This window comes from Oncorhynchus clarkii, chromosome 3 (assembly GCF_045791955.1).
Source record: "Oncorhynchus clarkii lewisi isolate Uvic-CL-2024 chromosome 3, UVic_Ocla_1.0, whole genome shotgun sequence".
In the NCBI taxonomy this organism is placed as follows: Eukaryota; Metazoa; Chordata; class Actinopteri; order Salmoniformes; family Salmonidae; genus Oncorhynchus; species Oncorhynchus clarkii.
The window spans coordinates 78,739,881-78,747,658 of NC_092149.1; the positions used below are offsets into that span (position 1 = coordinate 78,739,881).

At 38.3% G+C, this 7,778-nt stretch overlaps 1 protein-coding gene across 9 annotated transcripts in view; it reads right to left on the reverse strand.

The window, feature by feature from the left end:
• Positions 1 to 7,284, reverse strand: part of LOC139405172 (POU domain, class 2, transcription factor 1-like) — a 41,471-nt gene extending 34,187 nt beyond the window's left edge. For 5 of the 9 annotated variants that reach the window (XM_071147652.1, XM_071147637.1, XM_071147645.1 and 2 more), the window contains exon 1: positions 7,251 to 7,282. The gene's annotated coding sequence lies outside the window, so the exon portion shown is untranslated. Of the gene's footprint in view, positions 1 to 7,250 lie in introns of all 9 variants that reach the window. The other 4 variants (XM_071147617.1, XM_071147610.1, XM_071147601.1 and 1 more) reach the window with 1 other exon arrangement.
• Between the last annotated feature and the right edge of the window lie 494 nt (positions 7,285 to 7,778).

The following is a 7,778-nucleotide window of genomic DNA, read 5'->3' on the forward strand; positions in this document are numbered from 1 at the left end:
AATTTAACATATTAGTAAAGACCAGATTACATTGAGAATAGTCTGACGGGTGAAAATATAATCACTTGATGAGAGAAAAGTGTCAGATCATCAATACCCTTTAGTCACATCATGCAGCCCATTTATGTTTTGATTTCTAAGACATTCTAAGGTTTGTATCATTCACAACTAAAGTTTCCAAATAACTCTAAATCTAGCGTATAGGACCTGTTTCAAATGAGGACTTTTACGCTCAACATGGCAACTTTATAATAACACTCCCTGTGGAATGGGAAAAATATCCTTTCTATTTTATTCTTCTTACTAAAATAAATAATGATATATAAAATAATGGCATAAGCATGATAAATGAATTAGATTACAGCCTATGACATGGAGCATAGCCAGATAACACACAGTAGGCCAACTCACATTCTATTCAAGTGAAATACATTTTCTTCATATCATGTTTCTTTAGACCTGACTAAAATAAACCGTGAATTTATTGTGAAGGTGTTTACTAGACTTCTTCAAATGTAGATGTTCCAAAGGTGCGCATAAGCGGCCTGTACGTGGCCTGTACGTGTGGAGGCCTGGAGATGCTAAAATGTGTTTATGTTAATTAACTGTCAATTACCTTGAGACCGGCAGTTATTTGCATGACTATTACCGGCAGAAAATAAATGCCATGACCGACACAGCTCAATTTGTGACTATTGTAGCCAATTCTGTAGCAGTAATTCTGTTCAATTTTGGGGGGAATTCCGTTAGAATTAAGAGTTTTAATCACTTAATAATTCCTAAACAAAATTGGAATCAGTAAAATCACTATAACTAATTGGTAGGTCTACCATTACTTGTTACTCCTGTGAAATTGTATTATCATACCTCCTTATGATGGAGAGGAATTAGAAAATATCTCATAGATATGTGAGTTTTTGGTAACGGAATTACAAGTCACAAGTCAATATTTCTTAAACTTATAGAAGGTGAACAATTTCTCCAAAACAAAATATAAGTATTAGTTGGCAGGGGTCTTAACGTCAACATTATTATGTTTGGATGTATTTCTGATAGCGTTCAAGACTTTTTCAGGTAGATGTTTTATAAGACCTTTTTCCATCTGTTTATCCCGAAATCAAAGCATTTAATTATGCCTCATTTTGAGGATGGAAAATGGTTGAAAAATGTATACTTGCCTTCATTTCCCCAAAATATAGACTCTTAGCTTTCATTTGACACCCAATTTAATATGCACCTATGAACATCACATGTTGGTGCTCATGGGTCCTTTTACATGGAAATGCCCTTCACTATCCGTCTGATTCGAGTCATTTACAGAACATCTCGATCTGCATATGACATGCTCCTCTCTAACTCCCACTCTAGAACAGCTTGTCTGTATGTACTTCATGCACACCTTTCTGATTCCCTGCATCTATTACTGAACATAATGCATTATTCACGATTACTATGTTTACATTCATGAATATTCATGTTCGGAACTCTCGGGGTGGAATGGGGGTGGTGGAGATGTAAAACTGGGAGGAAGTAAGGAGGGTGAATGTGAAAATGAAATTGTGTTAGCAATAATAGGACCAAGGCAAAGTTGACATTGTTTAAGGGATATATCAGTGAAGACCACCTCTTCCAGGGCAGTAGGAGACACCATATTTCTCTCTCTACTCAGCCGGGGGGGGGGGGGGGGGGGGGGGGGGGGGGATCATAGATACAGACACATTACATTACAGGGATACATTCAAAACGTCTCCATCAGCCACCAGCCAGATTTTGACATTATTTTTTAAAAGTGGTTATGGTCGGTATGGCTTTGGGTTGCTGTGGTAGTTTGTTTCACTCAAACAGCACCGGAAAATAAAAATGTGTTCTTACCAGATAAACTCTTATATTTAAAAGAGGGAATATTAAAGTCTCTGGCTCCAGTATTATGCTGGTAGACATCTCTAACAAAGGAAAAATAGTTGGATAGTTACCTGGGGGCTGAGTCCGTGATAATTCTGTGGACTAGACCAAGGTAAATTAATACTAGTCTTTTTTCCACAGATAGCCAGTCTAGCTGCTTAAAATGCTCAACATCCAGATGAGTTTAAGTACAATTCTTACAAGCTTGTTTTGGCTGATCTGTAGCTTATTCTTTAGATGTTTGCGGTTGCTGGTGAACCATTCATGTGCAGTCATAATCAAAGTGACACCGGACTAGCGTAACTGCCAGAGTCTTTAGGGTGTCTATAACTAGGTTTGCATCCTATTGGCGACAAAATTTCATGCAAATATTCTAAAATATATTTACAACAAACGATATATACATTTTCCCATCAGAGTTGTATTTCAGACATTATTTTCAGCCCCCTGGCTGAGTAGAGAGAAATATGGTGTCTCCTACTGCCCTGGAAGAGGTGGTCTTCACTGATATACATACATATATATATATATATATATATACACATATACATACATATATATATATATACATATATATACACATATACATACATATATATATATATACACATACATATATATATACATATATATACACACACACACACACACACACACACACACACACACACACACACACACACACACACACACACACACACACACACACACACACACACACACACACACACACATATATATATAAAGTTTACATTGTTTAAGGGATATATATATATATCCCTTAAACAATGTAAACTTTGTAAACTTTGGTCCTATTATTGCTAACACAATTTCATTTAGCATTTCCCCCAATGGTCCAAATGTGGAATCCGTGCGGCTTGCAGATATCATGGACAGTAATGGTTTGAGAACATTCCAAGATTTTAAAGATACATACACATTACCAGGGAACTCCTTTTTACTAGATTTACAATTTAGGTAATCTACGTTGGCCTGTGGAGTCCCTTGGGAAACCCAAATACCGAACCATCCAATGATTGGACTTATTTAAAAAATATATCTGGGCTCCTGAAAGGACTGATCTCTATAATGTATAAACAACTTTTGGAAAGCTCATATTCTGAGCTAGCCATTAAAAAGTATGGTCCACAGATCTAATTGAATCTGAACCACCCTTTAACTGGAACAGAATATGGAAAAATATGGCCTTGGTATTCCGTAATCCGAACCGTCAATTTATACAATTTAAGTTTGTTCATAGACTGTATTTAACACCAAGGAAACGTTTCACAATGAAATTTCCACCGACTCTTCACTGTGTCCCCTAAATGAGGTAGGCACATGTGATGTGGGAATGCCCTGCAGATAAAGACTTCTGGGGAAAAGTTACTAAATTAATGTTGAAGTGCATGAATGTAAATATTCAATGCTTTGTATCTATTATTTACTTAATGATGATGATAGCTCTGTGAATCTCTCAATCAATCAGAGACAATTATTGCTGACAGGCAGCACTATATATTACTATTTTAATCTTTGGATGGTGACATGTTGGCTGGGTGGGGTTGGGGAAATGGAAGGTTGGGGGAATAGAAGGTTGGGGGAATAGAAGGTTGGGGGAATGGAAGGTTGGGGGAATGGAAGGTTGGGGAATGGAAGGTTGGGGGAATAGATGGTTGGAGGAATGGAAGGTTGGAGGAATGGAAGGTTGGAGGAATGGAAGGTTGGAGGAATGGAAGGTTGGGGAAATAGATGGTTGGAGGAATGGAAGGTTGGGGGAATGGAAGGTTGGGGAAATGGAAGGTTGGAGGAATTGGAAGGTTGGGGAAATGGAAGGTTGGGGAAATGGAAGGTTGGGGAAATGGAAGGTTGGGGAAATGGAAGGTTGGGGAAATGGAAGGTTGGGGAAATGGAAGGTTGGGGAAATGGAAGGTTGGGGGAATGGAAGGTTGGGGGAATGGAAGGTTGGGGGAATGGAAAGTTGGGGGAATGGAAGGTTGGGGGAATGGAAGGTTGGGGGAATGGAAGGTTGGGAGTGGAGGCCCACATGTTTTTATTTTATTTTCCTGTTTATACTGAAATGTATTCTTAAACTCTCTATGTATTCTGGAATTGTTTCCCTTCTTCTTTTGAGTGGGAGCCTATGAGTACATGTTATAAACGTAAACATTTAAATGGATAATGTACCTGTAACCCGCATAACAAAAAATGATTAAAAAAAAATGTAAACGTGGTCAAAAAAAAAAAAGTTGTTTCCATCAAATGAACTTGTTGCGGATAAAAGTCAGTGTGTAAATACATAGTATACAACAACAAAAAATATGTTTTCAATTAAATTCTCATGTTCAAAATAAAAAAATACATTTGAAAAGGGTTTCCATTGCATTTTCAACTCTAGAACTACTGATGATTTTGTCTCTAAAAATGTCACGTAGGTATAGCGAATGTGCCCACACGCGCTCTAGTCAACCACTCGCAGATACAGTGCAGGTATAGTCTACATGATGAAACTATTATGGACAAAAGTGTGAGAATATTTGTATTTGTTAAAAAGTTCAATTACAAATATTTTGGCTATATTGAAGCATTAGGATCTAGGTGCGCGAGGAATAGCCGCTCAAATTGGAGAGGAGGCAGAAAGAGCATTAAGCTTTCCTGAATAACTGGGTCTGCCGGGAGCATGTGGCCACATTATTATAGGACGAGTTGGGAGAACGGTGATCTACAACAGACAGCGCATCGAAAGTATCAGAGGTGAAAATACAACCAGACTGGCCTGCTACTATGCCTTTCTCGACCTCATAAACTGTCGAGAGTAACTGATCCAAATGGAATTAAACATTCAAATCTTTGTGCCGTTATTGAAATGACATTTTCAATGCAGCCTAGAGTAGAATTTTGTACTCACCTGAAAACAATAATGCAATTATTCATTGCATTGTTGTGTTGTAGGCTAGCCTAGGAAGGATGATTGTATTGTCCCTAAACAAGATCAATAGGAGAGCTTTTTTAATGATTTCATGCACAATGATGCACCTGGCCTCTCCGCTGCCTATCAGCTAATCCTATTTGTTCTTGTGGAGTCATATTGAAAATTGATGCAGCTTTGAATGTTTTTATGTGTGGTGTGATTGCTAGTTAGCCTATTGCAGATCTGGACAAACAATCCACCTACCACTATTGTCACTATGAATGGTGATAGAGTGTAGGATAGACAGAGTACCAAAATACCTTGATATAGGGAGGCGCATACAAGTAGATGAGGAACTTTGGCTAGGATGGAAGAAATTATATAGTCAAACCTGCTAAAGTGAATGTAAACCAGGGGGAAAAAAACACACTATCCTTCCCAAAGCAACAAAAAAATAAATTGACCACCCCAAGTGATGTTTTACAGTGACAAGGACAGCCTGGTTTCACAACACAGCGATATGAATAAATGTTTAATAATTTAAAACGTATGTTGTAACCAACAACTACAATGTTGACACACACAAACATTAGCCTACGCAGAAAATGGCCTTGTTCACGAATCTTTTGGAAAATGTGTTTGCTGGCCAGATAGAATGTTCATAAAAGTTCATCAAAGTCATCATAAAATACATCACATCGAGAGCAAACAATTTGTAGGTTACTTCGGCAACTCTGTGTTAATCCGGAGTGTTTATTATCACGGTGAAACAGCGGAATGTGAAAAGAAAATGGGTGGGAGCCGTTGGCTGCCCTTTAAACAAAATGAGACCGAGAACATTAATGGGTTGTGCCTCTCTTCTGCCCCTCACTGTCACGGAAGTGGGCCTCGCTACCTCTCCCCGGGAAAAACATTGGCACAGGTAAACTAAGCCTCTCGGACAGGGATTGCTAAAAAAAAACGGCATTCAAAACCTACACTGAAGACGGGAATCAAACGAGAGAGGCGGAGAGATCGACTGCACTGTTTTTAAATATAGGAAACCTCCCCGAATTAGGCATTCTAATGAAGTTTTTAATATATTCAGACTGCGTAAACAAACGCCACCCATACAGACGCACACACACAATAAATCAAGACAAGAGTGAGTCGGGCGTTTGGGGCGAAACTTCAAATCTTTCATCCGAACTCTGAAAACCACATCGCGAAAGTCGAGACAATGGCGGCAACAAAAGATACAATTGTATCAGTTGTTCTCGGTTATTTGGGGCAGGGCATGTCTCCTGGTCAAATTCTCTCATGTCGACCGTGAATGTTACTAGTTGTATTTAAGGTGACAGGAACAACCTTTATGTAACTATTTTAGCTAGCTATATTTTGGTTAAAAATAAATCGTGAAACTCGTTTATTCATCACTAAGGCTAGAACACCTAGGAGGTAGGCAGCACAACCAATACGTCCTAAAACGACAATATAGGCTAAACATTTCATAAAGGGTTTGACCAATACGTCCTAAAAACGACAATATACGCTAAACATTTCATAAAGGGTTTGGGCTTTTATGCTAAAGAAAAGTAGTGCTGTTGTTGATGTCAGTGAAACTAGCTCACGCACTAGGTGCTGAAAATGGGCAGATTGTATCTGCCTACAATGGATGAAACAAATATGGTTTAGCCTACTTTTTAATCTAAAAACATGAGAAATTGACATTGTCTATAACTGGCAAGCTAAAAAGGTTGACATATTTTGTGTCGAATAGTTAATGTAAAATGCTGAACTCCGCATTCTCTCTACCGTCGGACAGGCCCACATGAATAACACAACAGCTACAACGACTGCACCGGACACAAAGGCTGGGGAGAATAGGCATATAAAAGCGACATCAAGCAAGTTAACTTCTCGGCTTTCTATTATGTTACTGTAACGTGTGGTACGCGCAGCCGCTGACTGTTGGTGAGGAAAAAAAATGAATATGCAAACATCTTCCAAGAAGCTTCACGCCACAATAATAAGCATCAACACAAAGCCGATCGCCTAGCTATAGCAGCCAAGCTAACCACCGTATCAAGCTAGCACAGCTACAGTATTTGAGCAATATCTGAATATGGCATGTATAAAAACAACAGTCACGTCGCCGATTACTAATAAAATATGCTAAATCGTATTTTTAGACAGTGGTATGAATATGTAGCGGCGTACAGCGGTCTAATCACAAAGGTAGGCATGTCTTTTTATATGTATTTATTTTTCGCCGTCGCACTGCAATACTATATAGCCTGTTTCCCCCTGTCAAATATCCGCTAGCGGTGAATTAATTGATATGATGATGCGGACAACAGCAACATTATTTTGTGGTCGCCTTTCTCCTGTGTTAAACGGTTTCAGATAAATAGTTTTTGAATACAAGTATGAATATGTAAAATGCTGTAATGATTACCTGGTCCTGAACTCTCATCTTGACTCGCTGCTCCTCCGTCCGCCATTTTGAATATTTAACCCGAAATCCCAGCCCTGGTAGGAAAGGGATTTATAATCTACACACACAACTCAGTGCAAGTGCACTGTGCAAGTGTACTGTATTTTGACCTACTTTAAAAATACATTTGAAAAAGTATGAATATTTTTTTTTTCGTACGGTGTTATATTTGCATGTGTTAACTCATTTTAGTAATATTCTAATAACCTAAGTAGTCTAAAGTAAATTGAACTAAATATATCTCCAATGTTGTAGGCTGCAAATATGGCAGAATATTGAATAGTATCATAATTCATTGTTTGTGTTTGTTAGTGTATGTGAAATGGCATACATGTGTAACATGTGTGGTAAACAATGTCTGTGTGTGTGTGTGTGTGTGTATACAGTAGCACATATAGTCTAGCCTATAGTGTTCAGCATCAGTTTTTTTTTAAATCAATAGAATAAAAGCAAGGGTTGTCTCCTGAGGTTTTCCCCTAAACTCGATGT